Source organism: Bos indicus, chromosome 15, assembly GCF_029378745.1.
Source record: "Bos indicus isolate NIAB-ARS_2022 breed Sahiwal x Tharparkar chromosome 15, NIAB-ARS_B.indTharparkar_mat_pri_1.0, whole genome shotgun sequence".
In the NCBI taxonomy this organism is placed as follows: domain Eukaryota; kingdom Metazoa; phylum Chordata; class Mammalia; order Artiodactyla; family Bovidae; genus Bos; species Bos indicus.
In genome coordinates this window covers 26,659,354-26,681,651 of record NC_091774.1, presented here as the reverse complement: position 1 = coordinate 26,681,651, position 22,298 = coordinate 26,659,354, and positions in this window count along the sequence as shown.

The following is a 22,298-nucleotide window of genomic DNA, read 5'->3' as shown; positions in this document are numbered from 1 at the left end:
GTCGATCAAGCTGTGCAGTCATTTGTCAGAAAGCCAAAGAAAATCCCCAGCAAGTCGATTTTGGGATCCCATGCTTCTCAGCATACGTGCTTCACAAGTACACACAGGTGCACCTCCTCAGAACATACGTAGGTGTGTATGAACATGGAAAGGGCCCGTGTGCCCCCTCCATCCTTTCACCCTCCCCAGTAATGGGGGTAAGTGGAGTTACATGCACCAGGAACCAGGGCAATACACAGATAGTCGGTTTCATCAGCTGGCCTTGCATTAAGAAGGGAAGCTAAGGAGAGAATGTCCTGCCCTCCAAAAATGCAGACCTATTTGGATCCTAGCTGAGGTCCCTTGGCAGCTGACACACATGCCCATCTGCCATGCTGGCACAGTGCCCCCAGCAACGGGAGCTCTGCTTCCTGCTGGTGGGTGTAGGTGCCAGGTGGTTGCATATGCCTGCAGAGCAGGCCTGGGTCCCACACAGCACAGGACACTTGCAGTCTCCATGCTCACCCTCTATCCTACTCACCCCCCACCTTCCCCAACCTGGGGTGTGGGGGTGCCCCAAAGTTACAGAGAGTTTAACCCAGAAGCCAGGCGCTGGAGGGGCTGGGGCTGCCAAGTGAACAGGCCTTGCCGCATCCAGCAGGCCATGGAGCCAAGACCACCCATGGAACAGCCAAATGGACGCTTGCAAGGAAAGGCTGAGGCACGAATCACACCAACTCAGAGGGCATCACACAGGGTCAGGCCCATGAGAGAGAGACATAGGGTAATAGAGGATGCCTTGGGCTGTGTCATCCTCCTCCAGGAATGCAGAGGAGGAACTCTGGGGGAGGAGCCTCGTGTTTTTCTACATTTGCCCTTAGTGGAGAAGTTCACCCTCTTCTGCGGTTGGATGAGAGTGTCTGAGCCAGTGGTCACCTCTGCCTGGCTGTGTGGGAGTGTGTCCACCACGTTGGCTTGTGTGTGTGTGTGTGTGTGTGTGTGCACGCATGCGCGCGTGTGTGCATGTGCAAGCCCACATCTGAGGGTTGCAGTCATTGCATATTGCTGATACTGCAGAAGCACATAAAGGCTGGGCAGCTAATCCAATCATTCATGCTTCCCTTGTTCTGACTCTTGGATCTGATAGATAAAAATGCCCAGGCAAATGACCAGTTTCATGGACTGTTTCCTCTTTTGTCAATACAAGGAATTGTGAGCTGTCATCTTGTCCCTCCTCTCCAGAGAGAGAACTCAAATATTTATGACCTGCTTTTATAACACTAATTGTATTTCTAATTGTTTTTCCCTCTCAGCAGCATCGCTTCCCTCACCCCAGTGACGATGGGCAGTTCTGGGGTTTATGAAGAGTGGTTTGTCACAAATGAAACTCAGAGGAGGTTTGGAGCAAGGCAGCCACATGTCCTGCTTAGTGGTCTTCCTCCGCTGGAAGCCTGGGCTCTGGCTGGAGGCCAAGTCTGCGTGTCCAGAGGGCCCTCCAGCAAGGATGGGGTTGGCTCTCGCCTCTCAGACCCCAGAGGCCATCAAGAGACGTCAAAGGTGGCTCCTTGCACTGGGTGCCCTTCAGCCGCAAGCCCAGGCAGGCCCCTGCCTCAGTTTCTCCACTTCAAAAATCTCTTTCCTCTCCCCTCTTTCAAACTTCTTTTTGTGTTTCCCCTCAGCAAAAGGCCCATGTGTGGTTTTTTTTTTTTTTTAAGGTATGAAAACTGATTTTTAGACTTTCAGATCAATGAAAGTGCTGGAATGAGAGTGGTGTCCTGGGAGGCACGTTTGACTAGGAATCGGGAAAACTGAGACCCAGTCACTCAATTATTCATTCTTTCATTTAGACATCAAACATTTATGGGGGCTTCTCCATGAGAAGCATTGCCTGCACCCTGGGAGCAGAGAGACCACTGCCTCCTAGACCTTTTCACCTCCCAAACCACAACCTGTTCCTTATCCCGTGGACGTGGACCACCAGGACCCCACAGTCTCCACCAACACTGCCTTTCAAGAATCGCTGTCACCATATTTCACAGACAGCTGGAGGAACAACTTCACTTAAGTGAATAAAGGTCCAGACCAAGAGTTGGGAAGACCCTGCTCGGCTTCTTTTCTAGTTCATGACCTTGAACAAATCACCTAGACTCTCTCAAGTCCAGTTTCTTTATTTAAAGGATAGGAAGCAAAGTAATCTTGGACTCTACATTGATTTTGAAAATTAGATAAGATGATGTAGGTAAACACTGTCTGTGAACTACATACATGTGAAGCAATCCGTGTATGTAAGAAATCACTATTAATAGTAATCCCAGAGTCCTAGCTATCTCTTCCAGTCTCCCCATGTAAGGCAAAAAATTGGACATTAGGGGCTTTCCATTGGTCTAGTGGTTAAGAATCTGCCTGTCAATGCAGGGGACTTGGGTTTGATCTCTGGTCTGGGAAGATCCCACATGCCAAGGAGCAGCTAAGCCTGTGCACCACAACTACTAAAGCTCCCATGCCTAGAGCCCGTGCTCCGAAACAAGAGAAGCCCCCGCAATGAGAAGCACATGTCCTGCAACAAAGAGTAGCCTCCACTCGCCGCAACTGGAGAAAGCCAGGGCACCTCAATGAAGAATCAGCACAGCCAAAAATAAGTAAATTTTTAAAAATCAATTTTTTAAAAGAAATGGACATTAGGATGTGATGCTGGGGAAGGAGGTCCCTATTGGCTGACCCCTTTGCAAAAAAGGGAGAGAAATCTTCTTTCCAGTAAATCTTGTAGGGCCTCTCCTGAGACTTGGGTCAAACCATCCAGCACTGCACAGATAAGCTCAGTCACAACTGGAAGAATAAAAGGCAGAGTTTAACCCCATAGGGTCTCAAAGAGTCAGACATGACTTAAGTGACTTAGCACTCACGCCACCCTAAAATGGAATCTTTGGCTACTGGTGAGATGTGTAACCCCGGCCTCACAAAGCCCTAGATCTGTCATTCAAATAAGGTTCCAGGGAGCTGGTAGAAGAGACTCTGACTCCTCTCAGTGCACCCCCCACCCCCAGACCCAGCCTCTCCGTATCTCATTCCCAATGCTCTTTCATCTGGAGGCACCAGGCTAATTGGTGATACATGAAGAAAGGAATTCTCTAAGCAGGTGAGCTTGGAAAAGAAGGTGAAAGTCACACAATGTGTTTTACAAAGAAAAGACCTCAGATCTCAGCTCCTCCCAATCCTCCCCAAGGCTGGGATGATCTGAACAAGCAGGGGTGTTGGCTGTAGGGACTTACATAATCTATAAGACCTTGAATCAGTCTCTTGTTTCTCTGAATCTGGAGGTTTTATTTCGTAATTGATAATGTAGTGGTCACAATGGTAACCACCTTACGGGGTTAGAGAGATCGTATGAGGTAATACCGGAGAAGGCAATGGCACCCCACTCCAGTACTCTTGCCTGGAAAATCCCATGGATGGTGGAGCCTGGTAGGCTGCATGCAGTCCATGGGGTCGCTAAGAGTTGGACACGACTGAGCAACTTCACTTTCACTTTTCACTTTCATGCATTGGAGAAGGAAATGGCAAGCCACTCCAGTGTTCTTGCCTAGAGAATCCCAGGGACGGGGGAGCCTGGTGGGCTGCCATCTATGGGGTTGCATAGAATCGGACACAACTGACGTGACTTAGCAGCTGCAGCAGCAGCATGAGGTAATACTGTGTAAAGTTTTTCCAGAATGGTATGGCCTAGAAGGAAGAAAGCATGTAGGACTTGCCAGAGAGCCTGGATTTATGGCTCTATTGTTCTATCTGACCGTGGCCTTAGTGAAGTCATTTAATGTCTCTGAGCTGTACTGTTTTTACCTGTGAAATAGAAATAATGATGCCCACCTCCAAGGGTGAAGAATATCAAGTAAGATGATGAAACCCTTGATGAGCTGTGAACTGCATTTAAACATCAGTGACTTCCCTTCTGATGAAGAGACCGAGGGCCAGAGAAGCTCTCTGACTTGCCCAAGGCCCACAGCTAACATGGAACCTGACCCACATTAAGAAGTCAGCCAGGCGCTGACTCCCAAGAGGTCCCCTGTCCACTCTTGCCTTCCAGGGAGGAGGAGCCTGTCCCCCGTGACAGCCCAGACTTGCTGCAGAGGCCTGCTGGCAGCCACCCCCAACCAAATGTAGTGGGGGTGGGGGGTGGATTTTACATCGATTTGAAGGCTGCTGTTTATATTTGCCTTCCCTCAGGAATTAACTACAGTCCTTCCAGCATTGATTAGCTCCATCTGGTTTTCTAATGGAGTCAACACAGGGCCCCTTGGATATCGACAAGAATTTAACAAATATACCCCTTAGAACACCAAAATTGGCCATGGGACACAGCATCTACATGTACAGGTCACTTCTGCCTAAACCCAGCTGGGAGTACACTGTGACTTCCCTTTGGCAGCTGCTGCAGAGGCTGTGAGCTGAACTGTTTATAGTTTTTCCTTTTTAATTTTGAGGCAGGAGTGATTAATTTGAGCCTTGTTGAGGCAGAGGACAAAGATGTGTTGATCACGGCAAGGCAGAAGAGAGGCTAAGCACCTGTCCATCTCTGGGCCTCCCAGAGCTTCTCTGAAGGGTCTGGGTCCCCTTGGTCAGCCCCTCCCACCCCAGCCCAGGGACCTCTCTGAGCAAGGATCTTACAGCCTGGAGCTTGGACTGAGCCCTTCAACCACCCTCCATCTAAACTCAGTCTCCCTGTCCCCTGCTCAAACACCCCACTCTACAAGCCCTTCTCGCCTTCAGCCTGCTCACCCAAGCCTGAAGTCTTCCTGGGCCCCCACCCTCCCCCAGCAGAGTCCCAGCCTGCCTTTTCAGCTGCTTGCATCTGGCAGTACCTCCTGACCTCAGCCTCAGTTCAGTTCAGCTCAGTTGCTCAGTCTTGTCAGACTCTTTGCGACCACATGGACTGCAGCGCACCAGGCTTTCCTGTCCATCACCAACTCCCAGAGCCTACTCGAACTTTCCCAGAAAGACTGGAGCAAGGCTGGGGAGGGCCAAAGGCTGGGATCAGCCAGGGGAGCTGGGGACGGTGAGGGTGGGCGCTCCACGACTCTCATCTGCCCCACAGGGAAATTTTAGGTTAGATTTGGGGCCTGTGCTCAGACCTTCTCAGCTTTTTGAAACCAATCTTTTTTTTTCATTATGCCTTTGAGTTGCTGGTGCGTGTGTATGTTCCTTCTCAGAATAGCAATAAAATAAATTAGGAGGGGAAAAAAAAAAGCCCCAGTAATAGTGGACAGGAAAGAACCTCTGGCTTGACTCACTAATGAGGTGCGGCTCATTTGGGAGAAAGAATCCCTGCTGTCTTTTGGGGAGCAGCCCCTCGCACAAGGTCTCTCCAGGCAAAACCTCCCTTCTGGGGCCTCCTCATCTCATTTGGAGCAGAGATTCAGAGCCAAGCTTCTGAGCATCCCTGAGAGTGAGCAAGTAGCCACGTCCTCCTTCCAAAACGAGGCCCATCCTGGAGGACGCGGGGAGGGAGGGATCGCGGGCTTCTCTGCCTGTCCCCTGTTCCCCGCCTGGGTTCCACCTCCCCAGGTCCTCAAGCGCTAACCCACTCCCACGGCTTCCTAAGGAGCCGCACAATAGATTTATTGAGGGGAGCTATACGTTTCAGCAAGGCCGACCCTGGGAGGAGGCAGTGACCTTCTGAGCAGGCTCTCTCTGTGCTGATTTTATCCAACACAAGAAGGTCTTTCATAAGCCTCAGGGCTGGCCCGTGCAGGGGCGGGTGCTGAGCGCACCCCTGACCCGCCTTATCTGCCCCCCATCGCGCCCCCACCCCAGACGGCAGCATCCGGAGGGCAGCGGTCACAGGAACAAGCACTTCTGCCTTGAAGGAGACTCTTCGGACGGCTGCTCCTTTGTTTCCCCCATGCTTTGGCCTCAGACCAAAATCGAGTTGAAGGAAGGATGGAGAAGAATAAATAACTATATCTCGCAGGCTTTTTTTTTACGTTATGACACAATAGGAGACGCCAGGAGGGCGTGGGGGAAGGGAGAAGGACCTTTTCCCTCTTTTCTGGGGGGTGGGGGTGGGGAAATTGCTACATTTTCTAATAACAAGTAACTAGAAAACAGCTGAACCTGAAAACTTCAAACTTCAATCAAAGTCACTCTTACAGAGGAGTAGGTGGTTTGAAAAGGCTAGAAAATAAGAAAGAAAAAAGAAGAACAATTGGTCTGGAATTAATCAAGATATTAATATTAGAAAAGGTGGCAGAGCAGACAGGCTGCACCCAGGTGGCTGGGCGTCAAGAACCCAGAGCCTGGGACCTTCTCAGCCCATCCCCTCCCCTGCAGAAAAGCTTATGCGCTAGGGACAAGACCCGGACTGGAGGGAGGTCGGGGCAGCCTTGAAAAGACACCCCTCCCAGCCACCAGCCACTCGCCACCAATCACTCGGGCCTCTCTCCCACCCACGCCTCTTCTCTGCAGCGACAGGCCACTGGTGTGTGTCGGGGGGACATATGTCCCCAAGGGCAGGTATCCATGGGGCAGTGTTTGACTGACAGCTGCAACCTACAAAGGGCCTTACATGGTGGGAAGCAGACACTTGGTCTCCCCATGACTGTCAAGCCATTCCCTGGCTCTCAACTCATTTAAACTAAAAACCCAAGTATATTTATTCCCTCATAGACCTGATACACTCCAGTGCTCCTGCCAACTTGCTTTGCAACTTTGTACACAGCAGATCAATGTGTGCAATTTAGGAACAAAGAAATGAAGACTTCGGTGAAGATGAGCTGGGTAGGGAGGGGGCAGGCTGGGGGATGGGGTGGCGCTTGGCTCCCACTCACTGCCCCCCATCCCTCCCTTTTAAAACTCTCACTTTCCCCCTCTACCCCCACCCACCCTGTAGCACTGATCTCTGAGCCTTTAAAAGGGAGAGAAGGTCTTTGAGGCATGAACACAGAAGGACAACTCTTCCACGTTGCCCAGAACTAGCATCTTTTCATGTGCCTCACGTGGAGTACAGGACCATGATCATAAGTTCCTAGAAAATCCGTCCATATGTCCTGCCCTGCTGGGCACCCCACAGAGCTCAGGTCCCCACTCCCCCTCCCAACCCAAGGAGTTTCCGATTCCTCAGCAGACATTGAACAACGTGGGGACAGGTGACATTGTGTTGAACAAATACAGGTGCCATTTACCCTCCTTCCATTTTTCTGACTATTCTTAGGGGGGACTCAAAAAAAAAAAGTTTAACTCAGTTCTGCTGTGAAAGGAGGTTGCGGAATCTGCTGTGTTTAAGAGAGCGAGGCTAGCAGGTTTGGGAAGATCCTTCTCCACGTTTCCAACCTCTCCTATCAAGGAGGCAACTCAAGGGGAGACAGTGGACTCAGCTCTGCCGGCAGGTGTTAAAACCACAGACCTGAAGCTCATTTTCATAAGGTTGCCAGCAAACTCCCTCAACACCAGAGCAAGGCCTTCTGCCCACTTTCACATATACCCTCAGGCTGAACATGGCTCCTTTTCCCCACCAACCTTGCCCTTGATGTTCACTTTCATCTGAATTTACTAGAACAGTGACAACAGGGAGAGGGGCACGGTGAATTTTGCTTTGAGCTCCACACCCCTGCCAGGAAGGGCATGAATGCCTCATAGGGTTTAGATGAAGCAAAAAGGATTCTGCATCTGCTGAGCGTGGGGTTCTGTAATGTGATTTCATGTACGTTACCAGAGCCTTCAACCAGCATCACCTCCCCACCCCTGCCCAAATTCCCCAAAACACTGATGCAAACTTCGAGAACCAGCTAGATTGATTTACCCAAGGTCACACAACATGTGGGGCTTTGCTGGTGGCTCAGTGGTAAAGAATCTACATGCCAGTGCAGGACACACAGGTTGGACACCTGGGTCAGGAAGCTCCCCTGGAGAAAGAAATCATCGCTACTCACTCCAGTTTCTTGCCTGGAAAACTTGGCATTCCCAGGAAGTGCCTGGCGGGTTACAGTCCATGGGGTCGCAAGAGTTGGATACCACCTAGCAACTAAACTACAACTGTTGCCAGTGCACGACATGTGAGTCACAGCAATAGGACTCAAAACTAAATTTTCTAACCCCAACACTCATGTTCTTTCCTTGAAAGCACCATGATGTGGAGGGAAGATGGGCTCCTGGCCCAGGCAAACGTAGATTCAAATCCTAGGTCACATCTTGTTCCAGCACTTGCTAATAGCATGGCCTTGGACAGTTAACCTTTTGGGGTCTCAGTTTCCTCATCTGTGAAATGGAGGACCTAACACCTATCTCATGGGATGGTTGGGAGGATTACATGAGTTAGTGCCTGTAAAGTTTAGCAAGATAGCAGGCTTGAAGTATGGTATAAATTGATGTTACTTCCCTTTTTCTTGACTTTCTTCCATTTTACAAGAGAAAAATAAATTGAAGCTATGTTTTATGGTAGCTTAACATAATTGTACAACACAATGGTTTTCACAAAATGTACCCTGAAATCAGACAAAAGGACATTTCCACTCATCCCACCCAGGGCCCCCCCTCTCCCTCCCTTCCCAGTTACCATGTCCTTTCAAAGGTAATCATTATCCTAACTTCTAACGCTGTAGATCCATTTTACCTGCTTCTGACTTAAATAAATGGAGTCATCTGGTATATTCTCCATTGTGTCTGCTTGCTTCACTCACCGTATTTATGAGATTCAGCCACAATGCTGCGTCGGTTATAGTCTGTCCTCTCGTTTCCATATAGTTTCCTGAGTGTGAATATACCCAATTTATTTATCATTTCCATTGTGGATCAATATGTTTTGTTTCCAGTGTTTTGCTTTTACTAAAATACTGCTCTGAACATTCTCCTGTGTGTCTTTTGATAAACTTACATGTTTTTCTGTTAGTTCTAAGAAATGTATGTTTTGCATCAGTAGAAACTGCCAAGCTGTTTTCCAAAATAGTTGTTCCAATTCTCACTCCTACTAGAAGTGTTGGAGTTCTGATTGTTCCATAGCCTCACCAAACACTTGGTATTGTCTCTTCTTTCTTTTAAGCACTCTGCTGAAAATGTAGTGATATTTCACAGTGATTTTAATTTACATACCCCTGATTATCAAAGTTGAGCACTGTTTCATATGTTTATTGCTCACTTGGAGATCTTCTTTTGAGAAAGCCAGTTCAAATCTTTTGTTCCTTTTTTCTAATGAATTATCTGCCTTTTCCCTGATTTACAGGGATCCTTACATATTCTGAATATGAGTCCTTTGAGATATGTATTTTGCAAATATCTTCTCCTACTCTAGCTTGCCTTTTTGCTTTCTTAGCTGTGTGGTTTTACTTTTTATTATCAATTGATGTTATTAATTTTAATGTAGTTTAATACATCAGATTTTTCCCCCTTATGGTTAGGCATTTTGTGCCCTGTTGAAGAAATCTTTATTTAGCCTGGATCCAGAAGATATCCTTCCATGTTTTTTTTTTTTTTCTAAAAGCTTTCATTTTACCTTTTTCATTTAGAATTATAATTTATCTGTCTGGTGTGAGGTAGGGATTTAATTTTTTTTTTTTTTCAAATAAGGATATCCAGTCAACTTAGCATCACTGAAAAAGGTCATCCTTGCCCCCATGACATGAAGGTCACCTTTATCATAAATGAGGTGACTGAATATGTGTGGGGGTCTGATTCTAGACTATGCCATGTTCAAACAGTCTAGTTCTCTATCATTTCACCTGTAGAACACTATCTTTATTATTACAGTTTTAGGTAAGTCTTCAAGATACTTTTAAAGAAACCAATACCAATATCTTTCCAAACCAGGAAATCTGTGCCCCCTCCCTTGTCCCAGGTAGATCATGCTGGTGCTAAGTCATCCTTCCAGTTAGTTGGGTGGGAAGAGGAAAAGGAATAGGGAGAGAGTAGAAAAATGTGTTATAAAAGTTTCATCTTCAGACTAATGAGATTGGAGCAAGTTGTCATGTGTTATTCATGGTAAGAAGGACCCAAAGATGTATGAAATTTCACAGAATGATGGAAAGAGCTTGGGAATAAGAGTGAGAATTCCTGAATTCTAGGCTCAATCATGTCATTCACAAATTGTGTGACCTTGAACAGCCTGGTTCCTCTTTCTGGATCCCTTTTCCTTCAGTAAAAGAAGAGGATGGAACTAGATGTCTTCCATTGTCCCTTCTATCTCCGAGAGTCTCCAAGAGAAAGAGAAATTGGTGTAGGAAATGCCTCTCCAGTCTATAAAGGTGTTTTCTATTAGAGCAACAGAACTTTCTATCCTTATTTATCCTCATGCAATATCTATTCAAAGATATGAACTCTGGGCTTCCCAGGTTGCACTCAGTTCAGTTTAGTTCAGTCACTCAGTCATGTCCGACTCTTTGTGATCCCATGAATCGCAGCACGCCAGGCCTCCCTGTCCATCACCAACTCCCGGAGTTCACTCAAAGAATTCACCTGCCAAGCAGGGGACCTGGGTTCAATCCCTGGGTCAGGAAGATCCTCTGGAAGAAGACATGACAATCCACTCCAGTATTCTTACCTGGAGAATTCCATGGACAGAGGAGCCTGGCAGGCTACAGTCCATAGGATTACAAAGAGTTGGACACGACTGAAGTGACCTAGCACATATAAACTGTGCTAGGCTGGATGTCTCCTCTGTATTCATCATGGTCTTGTTCATGTCTTCCTCTGAGCTGGTCTCAAAAGGGACAGGTGTGGTTTTGGTGTGAGACAGACATGGGTTCAAATCCTGATTGTGCAACTTACTTGCTGTTTGACTTTGGAATAATCACTCCTCAACGTCCAGCCTCGGTTCCTTCGTATGTAAAATGGAGGTTAAGAACATTCCCCTCCTCATGTGCTTTTGCTGCCCTAGAGTATTTTCACAAGGACAAGCACTTTTTACAAACTGCATAGTGTGGCTACAGTTCTAAACTCACTGTCAGATGTCTCATCACCTCTGACCTGTCCAGTTACTTACTTGCTTCCCATCCCCACGTGCCACAGTCCAGCCAATAAAGGTATCAACCAATTAATCATTTACCTGGAATCAACCCAAGGTAACACACACCTGCTCAGAGATTACCTGGGGTTTATTTTCAGTCTGAGTTCCCAAATGCTTCAATCCTGGGGAATGTGGTTGTGAGGGTTTTTGAGGTCAGAGGAGAAGGGCAGCAGGAAGAGCTAACATGGGATCAGAAGAAGTGACTATGTTCGTGGAGTATTTAGTCCAGGCCTGAACGCAGGGCAAACACTGCGTAGTGATACCTGCTGGTATTTCTATTATTGTTACACCTGTTCAGTTAAAGGACAGCACAGGTGTTCTTGGTGAAAGACACCTATGATTCTGCCCCTTAGGTGGGACACAATTAGGGTGGCATTACCTCTTCCCATGATGAGAATAACTACAGGATTCCACCTCCCCAGGGGAATTCAGCTTTTGGTTCAAACAAAACCACTGCAGGTTATTTCTTTGGCAGGCAGTGGAGAGAGAGTGAGAACAGACGGGTAAGTCGAGAAGCTGTCTTTGTCCTCCACCCAGTGGCTCCTAGGGAATGTTTTCCTTCCCTTTAGAAAACAGGAGTCTCCTGTAACCAGACTCTGAACTGTCATAAGCCCCTGTGGCCAGAGAACAGGTCTCTGGTCACCAGCCCCTTAGCTTCCACTGGTCAAAAGAGGACCTACTTTATCTTCCCCACTCCAACCCTGTGCCCTGCAGAGGCTGCTGCCTGCTGCTTCATGATGGCTCTGTACTAGAATCGCCCCCCACACTTCATCAGATGTCACAGAGAGGTCTTGCCTTCTCTTGTGTCTCCCCTTCTGTGTGGCTGGAGTGGCGCAGGCCGGGCACACAGGCCCTCAGCAGGATGTAAGAGCAGATCTGTGCATTGCATGCGGCTCCCAGCATATTTGTTTGATCCGTGTCCAGGTTCACTTAGACATCTGCTTCTAAGCTGACAGCTGAACATAAAAGCCGTCCCAAGTGGCTGTTTTCAGGTCTTCGGTGCTGGTGAGCCACAGTTGGGAAAGCTTTTCCTTCCCTGTGCCCCTAAGTGAATTATCACATGTTATCAAGTCAGAGCTTCAGGGTGGCCCGGCTCTGCCGCTCCTCCTCTGATGATCCATCAGCTACCGAGTGGGTGATTAAGATATCCTCTGCCCGGGAGTGTGCATCAATCTGCCGCTCAGCTGTCCTTTCCATGGGGCATGGCGGAGGGTGCCAGGCATTTCTGATCCCTGAATATTTGTGCCACACACTCTGTACCTTGGATCCACCAAGGGATCCTGAGTCTGATCACCAATCCCACCTCCAGCCTGTACTCACTTCCTCCCAGCCATTGCCCCTGTATCAGAGCCATTCAAGGGCCTACTCCCGATGCCAGCCCTCCCAGTGCACTGGATGCCTGCCTGGTCCATCCCACAACGCCCAGAGACGGGCACTCTAGCCCCTCCTTGCCCCTCTGTAACCAGGTCATCCCTGCTGCCCTCAGCCCCAGGCCACATAGAGGATTAGATTGCACATGAATAAGCAATATTCACTTGGCTCTGAAAGCCTAGAGTAAATCCCTTGAGCTGCTGTACAGGAGCAGGGCAATATTTCCCATCTCCTCCCCCTCCGTGGCCTCCTCCGGCTCCTATTCCATTTGAAAGCCCCCCACTCTTTCTTTTTTTCTGGTATGTACTTGCAGGTAGGTAACTATATTAGACCACCACCATCAAAACACAACATTCAGAGCAGAAAAACAGATCCCTGGGAGCAGTCGCTCAATTAACAATGAGGAGAGGTGCAGGAGGAGAGCACCCTCCATCTGGCCTCTCACTCGGCCGGCCAGGAGGAAGAAGGCAGTCAGCCCTTCGTTGGTCCCCAGCCCCATTTGTGGAAGGAAAAACCTCCCAGAGGCTTCAGGGGAGCCACCCACTTTGTGAAGAGCCAGTCCTTCAGAAAGAGTTAGAGAGTCAAGGCACCCCTGTGATAGGACGTCTTAGTCAGCTCAGGCTGCTGTAACAAAATCCCATAGTCTGGGTGCCTTAAACAACAGATATTAATTTCTCACAGTTCTGGAGGCTGGAAAGTCCAAGAGCAAGGTGTGGACAGTTTGGGTTTCTGCTGAAGGCCCTCTTCCTGGCTTGCAGACAGCTAGCGATCTTGCTGGGTGCTGTCGCGATCCTTCTCTGCTGCTTGTGCATGGACAGAGTAGGGTAATTCCATTTTTTAATTTTTTCTGTTTTTAGGAAACTCCATACTGTTTTCCATAGTGGCTACACCAATTTACAATCCCACCAATAGTGTACAAGGGTTCTCTTCTGGGAAGACATCCTTGCCAACACTTGTTATGTGTTGTATTTTTTATAATAGCCATTCTGACAGATGTGAATTGGTATCTCAGTGTGGTTTTGATTTACATTTGCAGATAATTTGTAATGTTAAACTTTTTTTCAGATGCCTATTGGTCATCTGTATGTCGTTTTTGGAAAACTTTCTACTCGGGTCCTCTGACAATGTTTTAAACAGATTATTTGGTTTTTCGATGTTGGGTTGTATGGGTTCTTTGTATATTTTGGATATTAACCCCTTATCAAGTGTATTGTTTGCAAATATCTTTTCCCATTTAGCAGGCTGTTTTTCATTTTGTTGACAGCTTCCACTACTGTGCAAAAGCCTTTTGGTTTGACATAATCCCATTTGTTTCTTTTGTTTTCCTCGCCTAAGAAGACAAATTAGGGGAAAAAAAAAAAAACAGCTAAAATCACTGTCAATGAGCATATTGCTTGTGTTTTCTTCTAGAATTTTTATGTTTTCAAGTCTTACATTTACGTTTTTATTCCATTTTGAGTTTATTTTTATATATGTTATGAGAAAGCAATCCAGTTTGACTCTTTTGCATGTAGCTGCCCAGTTTTCCCAGCACTATTTACTGAAGAGCCTGTCTTTTCATAGTAACTCTTCATAATGTTTCTCAGAGATAGCTTTTCCTTTCCTGGCAACTTTCACTGTAGTTGACAGCTCCGCCATCTCCCCTCCCCATAATGTGATCTTCCTGCCTCTAATCTGTGTCCTCACACCCCATTCTGTCCAGGGCATCCAGACTAATCTTTTTAAAGCACCATTCCCATTATATTATCCTGTTTCAAAAACTGATGGTGGTTTCTGTTTCCCATGGACCCACATGGCATCCCAGCCTCATCCTCTGCTTCTCTTACAGATGCCTGCTCCAGCCTGGTTTGTCTTCTCTCTGGCCAGGATGCTTTAAGTGCATTTGTATCACGAAAAACTTCAATTAGATGCCAGACCTAAACTGCCTGAAATGGTAGCCACTAGCCACACATGGCTATTGAACAACTGAAATATGGCAAAAGCCACTGAGAAACTGAATTTTTAATTTGATTTAGATTAAAAGGCAGAAGCATTAATATAAAATATTTTGACATTAGATACAGCTTTATTGTAAAGTTTAGTAGAAACACATTTCACTTTAACCATCATATTCCATAACATATTATTGCTGTACTGTAGTACATGGATCAGCAACATGTATCATTTCTAGTATTAAAAACACAACACAAAAGGGGAAGGGATAAATTAGGAGTTTGGGATTAACATGTACAAACTACTACATATAACTTAGATACACAACAAGGACTTACTGTATAGCACAGGGAAATACACTCAATATCTTATAATAACTTATAATGGGAAAGAATTTGAAAAAGAATATGTGTATCATATACACATATTCTTTTTCAAATTATGTATATATATACATAATTTTCTATATACACACATATATGTATATATATATATGTATATGTATATCTCCATATACATATAAATAGATATATCTATATATACATATACATATTCTTTTTCATATCCTTTTCCCTTATAGGTTTTTATAAGATATTATACACATACATATGTGTATATAACTGAATCGCTTTGCTGTACACCTGAAACTAACACAATATTGTAGATTAACTATACTTCAATGAAAAATGAAGATACAGATAAACATAAATAAAGAAAAACAATGCTGTCAGAGTCAATGGATGATTTAGTTGGAAGGATTTTGTTTTCTACACACTGATATACCACTGTAATGTGATTTTTTTTTAAACTATTTTTTACAGATGGCATGAGTTTCAGTGATTTCTGTTTCTTTTTATCTCATTTAATATACCTCATAAAACATGTAAAATACATACGTGGCTCACAATATATTTCCATTGAATTGTTTAGCAGTAGCTCCGCATGATGATGACAGATGGGCACTTAATGGAAAGGAAAGCAGGAAATAGGAGATGGTAATGGGAGCCTCCATCTTGATCTGGTCCTGCCCGTGGCACCTAGAAACCAGCTTAGGCACAGTGGAGACCTTCAGTAAGTGCTGCAGAAGGTGGTAAAGGGTGGTGTGTAGGAGGATAAGCTTGTGAATCCAACTATCCCTGAATTTAAATCCCAGCTCTGACAACTTTATGAATGACTCTGAGCCTCAGTTTTCCCATCTGCTAAACTGGAGTGTTAACATTACTGAATTCAGAGGGTTATGGGGCGATTACATAAGATTATACATACTCTTAGCATGGTACTTACAGATAATGAGTGCTCAATCATTGTTAGCTATTAGGCAATTGGATTTAATGGAATAGAGGCAAGAGGTGTATAAAATTACTTCTGGAGGCCCTTTGATTCCTCTTTTCTCTGACTCCCAGTCACATGGTTGCTCAGAGGACGACCTTCTGACTCACAGAGATGAGGTTCATTGCAGCAATAAAATCAGCTCATAGAGGAGTATTTTTTACCCATAGACTCAGCACAAAATGCATTCTCAAATGCCCATCAACTAACCACAATGACCTGCCCTTGCAAATCCCATGATCAGCTCTGAGCTCCACCTCCAGCCTCTCTGGGATAGGGCGTGGGGGTGGGGTGAAATGGTTCCTGTTTTTATGCAATTACTGAGTTTGTCAAAAAATAATCTTCAGGATGCCTAGTCTTCCTCTTAAAATATACCTCCAGGGTCTCCCAAGGTCAACCAAACCCCATGGTTGGATGTCACCAGAATTATGGCACAAGTGACTCTCCAGAGAAGGACCAAGGGTAGACTCTTCTCCTAATTCCTACCTTGCTCTCTGCCCAACTAAGAGGGTGTGCTGAGTCCTGGCACAAGCCAGGCAGACAGACAAATGTCTTGGAGATCTCTTCTGGGGTCCTGCCAGGCAGGAGGAGAGGAAGCGGTTTTATAGCTTGAGTCACTGGAGCTCAAATTCTCTTCCAGTACTTCTGAGTGGAGAAGAGAAACAAAAGTAATTTCAGACAACACTGAAAGAAACAAGAAAGCAGAAAGCTCTAAGTTCCCTGTAATGTTCTGGGACCCACAACCCAGAAGAGAGCCCAAGAGTCTCGGATTTAGGACCAAAGAGGCAGAGAGTAACTGAGAAAGCAAAACACCACATTTTCACAAATGAATGCACATGGGAGCCTCTAGTTAAAGTAACCACGAAAACTGCAAGGGCTATTAGAGTCCCTCCAGTGTCACAGGGAGCTGTAAAGGCATCTTAAAGGAGAGGAATAGTAGGATCCTCATGGCTGTGACTGACATTTTTTCTAATGAAAGGGAGAAAAGAAGGAGTTTATTAAAAGAATCTCCCATAATCAGAGCTAAGATTAAATAACCAAGCCATGGGAAATATAGAGATGTGATAACAGACCAGATTTCTCCATGTGACAGAATTACTCCACGGAGCAGAGATTACTGACAGCCTAGTCCTACGTGCATTTTTTTCCTTTCTTCCTTAGTGACAGAATCCTGGTTTCATTGGGCAGCCATGGTTACCAGCCAAAAGACTACATTTCCCAGCTATCTTTGCAGTTAGGTTTGGCCATGTGACTAGGTTCAGGCCAATGAGATGTAAGCAGAAGGGTTAGGCCTTCTAAAAAAGGAGGGCCTTTTTCTCCCTTTTGTCCTTCCAACTGCATGGTATTCAAATAAGGTCACTGAAGTTCCTGCACTCTTAATAGAACAGGAGATAACTTGGAGGTTGGAATTTGCTCTGAGGATGGAGAAGCAGAAAGATCAGGGCCTGACCTGGGAGCTCTCAGTTGGTCCTGCACAATCTACTTCTGCACTGCTTTTGCAGAAGAGCAATATATATGTCTATTTTATTTAATTACTATTTTTGTTTAGTTTAGTTTTTGTGTGTGTGTGGCATGGGTGGTGGAGGTTTCAGTTAAATGCAGCAAAATCCAATCTTAACTGTTATACCACAATTAGGGTGTTTCCTATTTACATTATCTTTAAGCAGAGATATCTTCCCTGGTGGCTCAAACAGTAAAGTGTCTGCGGGAGAACCGGGTTCGATCCCTGGGTTGGGAAGATCCTCTGAAGAAGGAAATGGCACCCCACTCCAGTACTCTTGCCTGGAAAATCCCATGGACAGAGGACCGTGGTAGGCTACAGTCCATGGGGTGGCAAAGTGTAGGACTCAACTGAGCTATTTTGCTTTCACTTCTCACTTTAAGCAGAGATGGTCTGACTAGCTTTTTCAGCTCTTCATTGAAAATCCTTGGAAAGTCCTCAGATCAGTCCAACCTGGGTCAGATACCATCCCTGCAACCAAGCAGCTATGGTCATGGGAGCATATTCTGAGAAAACCAGGAGCTGGGGGGAGACAAGATGGGTCCCATGCTGACCTTTGCCCACAGAGGGAGGGCTAGCAGGTCGTAGAGGTAAAGACAGAAATAAGTAGACAATGTCCGCAAGTCTACTATAAGAAGACTTGGGTTTAAATTACCTTAATCTTGGTAATCATACTAAGATAATCATACTAAGTGGAGTAAACGAGTAAGAGGAAGACAAATACTATATGAAATCACTTCTATATGGAATCTAAAATATGACACAAAGGAACTTGTCTATGAAACAGGAACAGATTCATGGACACAGAGAACAGACTCTGGTTGCTAAGGGGGGGAAGGGACTGGGGGAGGGACTGAGTGGGAAGTTGGGGTTCAGTTCAGTTAAGTTCTGTGGCTCAGTCGTGTCCGACTCTTTGTGACCCCATGAATCGCAGCACGCCAGGCCTCCCTGATCATCACCAACTCCCGGAGTTCACTCAGACTCACGTCCATCGAGTCATTGATGCCATCCAGCCATCTCATCCTCTGCCGTCCCCTTCTCCTTCTGCCCCCAATCCCTCCCAGCATCAGGGTCTTTACCAATGAGTCAACTCTTCACATGAGGTGGCCAAAGTACTGGAGTTTCAGCTTTAGCATCATTCCTTCCAAAGAAATCCCAGGGCTGATCTCCTTCAGAACGGACTGGTTGGATCTCCTTGCAGTCCAAGGGACTCTCAAGAGTCTTCTCCAACACCACAGCTCAAAAGCATCAATTCTTCGGCACTCAGCCTTCTTCACAGTCCAACTTTCACATCCATACATGACCACTGGAAAAACCATAGCCTTGACTAGATGGACCTTTGTTGGCAAAGTAATGTCTCTGCTTTTGAACATGCTATCTAGGTTGGTCATAACTTTTCTTCCAAGGAGTAAGCGTCTTTTAATTTCATGGCTGCAGTCACCATCTGCAGTGATTTTGGAGCCCCCCAAAATAAAGTCTGACACTGTTTCCACTGTTTCCCCATCTATTTGCCATGAAGTGATGGGACCAGATGCCATGATCTTCATTTTCTGAATGTTGAGCTTTAAGCCAACTTTTTCACTCTCCACTTTCACTTTCATCAAGAGGCTTTTTAGTTCCTCTTCACTTTCTGCCATAAGGGCGGTGTCATCTGCATATCTGAGGTTATTGATATTTCTCCCAGCAATCTTGATTCCAGCTTGTGCTTCTTCCAGCCTAGCATTTCTCATGATGTACTCTGCATATAAGTTAAATAAGCAGGGTGACAATATACAGCCTTGACATACTCCTTTTCCTATTTGGAACCAGTCTGTTGTTCCATGTCCAGTTCTAACTGTTGCTTCCTGACCTGCATATAGGTTTCTCAAGAGGCAGGTCAGGTGGTCTGCTATTCCCATCTCTTTCAGAATTTTCCACAGTTTATTGTGATCCACACAGTCAAAGGCTTTGGCATAGTCAATAAAGCAGAAATAGATGCTTTTCTGGAACTCTCTTGCTTTTTCGATGATCCAGCAGATGTTGGCAATTTGATCTCTGGTTCCTCTGCCTTTTCTAAAACCAGCTTGAACAGATGTAAACTTTTATATGTAGAATGGATAAACAACACGGTCCTACTGTATAGCACAGAGAACTATATTCAATATCCTAAGGTAAACTATAATGGAAAAGAACGTAAAAAAAGAATGTATATATATATACACACACATAACTGAATCACTTTGCTGTATAGCAGAAATTAACAGAATATTGTAAGTCAATTATACTGCAACAACAACAACAAAGAATCCTGTAGGGTATTTATGTAATATCCCCATTTTACAGAAGCAAAATTGACACTGAGAGAGATTAAGTCACTTCCCAATGACACCTAACCAGGGAGTATCGGAGCTAAATTTCGAGTCAGGGTGCAATTTTTGTTGCATTAACTTTTTGTCAAGCTCAATTCATTATTGAGCTTCCCTTATTATAGAGAAAACTGAATTAGAGGTGACATATCTCCTCTCCCATCCCTACCTCCACCCCATAAAAAAGACACAGCTCTGTAGTCATGACACTTGGAATCGAACTTGGAATCGGCAGGGAGGGAGCAGACAGCAATGGGACAATACTTTGGCCACTTGATGTGAAGAGCCAACTCACTGGAAAAGACCCTGATGATAGGAAATACTGAGGGCAGGAGGAGAAGGGGTAACAGAGGATGAGATGGTTGGATGGCATCATCGACTCAATGGACATGAGTCTGAGCAAACTCCAGGAGATTACTGAAGGACAGGGAAGCCCAGCGTGCTGTAGTCCACGGGGTTGCAAAGAGTCCAACATGACTAAGTGACTGAACAACAAGTTAAATAATGTCTCCAGGAGGAATGGATGCCCACATGTGAAGTTAGGAATAGTCAGAGCTGGCCTGGGGATGCTCCAGTAGAGTCAGTCCAGAGAATCTTTGAACCCGGCAGCAGAGCTGTGAGAGCAACAATATCTTTATTGGAACTTTTAAAAAGAGCTTTTGATTAGCCTGAAACATTAGTGTGACTTATTTTCTCAACTCTGGTAAATATTTAATTATCAAAAATAATAGTGTCTTTTTTTTTTTTTTACCTTTTTGAATCTAAATCACAGCGAGAATTTTATTAAAGCTGTCTTGGCAGTGAATGGCATCCTAGCGTGACATCTTTTAACTGACATCCCTATAATTAGAAGGAATTGTCTTTTCATACCACACATTTGAACTGGCTAATTACTCAATGAATATTTAGCTTCTTACATAGGCAAATATTTTGTGAAGAGGGGAACTTTCCTGAATAAGCATTCAACCCAGAAAACTTTCCAGGAGCCAGCTATATGACCTAGTCTATCCGAGGTCTTCACCACCGCTCTCTACCCCAACTGTTCACCACCTGCCTCCACCATCTGAGACTCACACACACTCATGGACACACACCCACCCACCCACACACATGCATACCATGTTCTGGCACTTCTATGAAAAACCAAGGGGGCCTTTAATTTTTGTTTGGATTTCTACATTTTTCTTTCTTAATAAAAAATTTCTTAAAATATTTCAACCACTCAAAAAAAATTAAGGAATAATATGATAAGCACCCTTATGCATACATCCCAGTGTCATAAATAAAACATGACCAATAAGGCTGGATGCCCTTGTACTGCCTCCCATTCCTGCCCACCCTCCCTCTCATTCCCTATTTCCAGGTTCTTGAGTTTGGCCATCTTTGAATTTGGTGTCTGTATTCCTATGCATTATTCATAAACAGTACCTGGCTTGGTTCTGCATAGCTTACAGCTTTTATAAGTGGTATCACAGTGGATATACTCTTCTGCAGTATGCTTCCTTAGCTCTGTGATGTTTCAGAGAATCATCCATGTTGATACATGTAACTCCACTTCATTCATTTTTACTGCTGAGAAGAACTCCATTGAATGAGTACTTCACAACTTACTCAACTTATTCATTTCATTGTCCTGTTGTTAGAAATTTTGGTTGCTCCATCTTTTGTGTTTTTGTTTGCCTGTTTTGCTATTACAAACAATAGTGCTATGATGTCTCTGGTACGTGTCTCTTTATGTACCTGTATGTTTCTCTACAGCATATGCCTACAGTACAGTTGCCCAACTGTAGGGCGATGTATCTTTAACTTTACTAAATACTTCCAAACATTTGTAGTTCAATGGCAACAGATAAGCCACTCAAGAAAAGCTAATGTTTTTAACCCACCTTATGTTTTTGGCCAAAACGACGGTGTCAGCATTCCTTTCCAATACTCTCCTGTGTCTCTGGTAACTTTCCAGAAACCTCTTTTGTGTTCCTTTCTCAAAGAGTGCTGGTGTCAGTGAGCCGTCAATCAAAGGCCCAAAGCCAGGTCCCAGTGAGAAGGCTAAGAAGTCTTACCCACTTCATGTTCAAGCGGGTCACTTTTGAGCTCTCAAAGATGTGCAGCAGGCAGGGGGCCGTGATAAGCAACTCAGCCTGACACCCACCACCACCAGGAGTACAGAAGATCAGTGACACGTACCTCGGCTTCCCCGGGACCTCAGCAGGGGCTGTGAGTCCTCAGGTAGCTCAAAAATAGCTCCAGGGGAGGAATATATTGCTTCTACTCTCCTAAGGAGAGTCAAAAAGTCTTTAAGGACGTACCTTGTCTGGGGCTTAGTTGTGGTAGGGGGATCTCAGAGGGTCACAAGTCCTCCAGATCAGAGGAACAAGTGACTCTCTTCTGAAGGATGGACAAGCACTGTGGGGATGGGAGTAGAAGAGAGATGGAGGGAGCACAGGGCAGCCTGCTCCCCCAGGAATCACCTTCTGTACTAAGCTGCTGGGTCAGTCCGTCCCTAAACCCTGAAGCATGGGGAAAGGGGCTCGTGTCTGGAGAACTGACCTCTGGTCTTATCAAGGGCTGACGGTCCCAGGCATCCAGGAGGCACTCAGCAGCATCACCACCAGCCCCATCCAGGGGTTCCCTTCCTCCCAGGTCTGCCAGCCCCCTCTGGGAGGCCAACTTCCTCCCCGCTCAAGCACACGGCCAGGTCCAAGTTCACCAGGGCTTTGGGGAGCTGACTGCCAACCTTTAAGGAGCCTGCTCTCTCTGCAACCTTTCAGGCCAAGAGGGAAACTCCCAGAGTGAGCTGCGCCTGACCCCAGGGGCCTGCCACATTAGGTCTCCTGGTGGCTCCGCAGCCCTGAGA